This window comes from Triticum aestivum, chromosome 2A, assembly GCF_018294505.1.
Source record: "Triticum aestivum cultivar Chinese Spring chromosome 2A, IWGSC CS RefSeq v2.1, whole genome shotgun sequence".
Classification (NCBI taxonomy): Eukaryota; Viridiplantae; Streptophyta; class Magnoliopsida; order Poales; family Poaceae; genus Triticum; species Triticum aestivum.
The window spans coordinates 527078174-527078452 of NC_057797.1; positions in this window are offsets into that span (position 1 = coordinate 527078174).

Here is a 279-nt window from a genome sequence, read left to right on the forward strand (position 1 = left end):
AGGGAGCCAGAGAAAGGGGGAGAAGTGAGAGGGGGTCGGGGAGGCGCGTGGCGTCTCCGGGCGTCGAGGAGGGAGGCAACCAGGCAGGAGGTGGCCAGGGGGAAGCAGGAGGTGGCCGAGGCCTCTCGGGCGCGTGCCACGCCTCGCCTCTGTTCGTCCTCCTGGCAGAGGAGGAAGAGGACAAGGGGGGGGAGGTGGGCTGGGCCGGCCAGATGGAGCTGGGCCAGGTAAGTGGCGCCAGGTAAGTTTGGGCCGGGTGGGCTGACAGGTAAGCTGAGG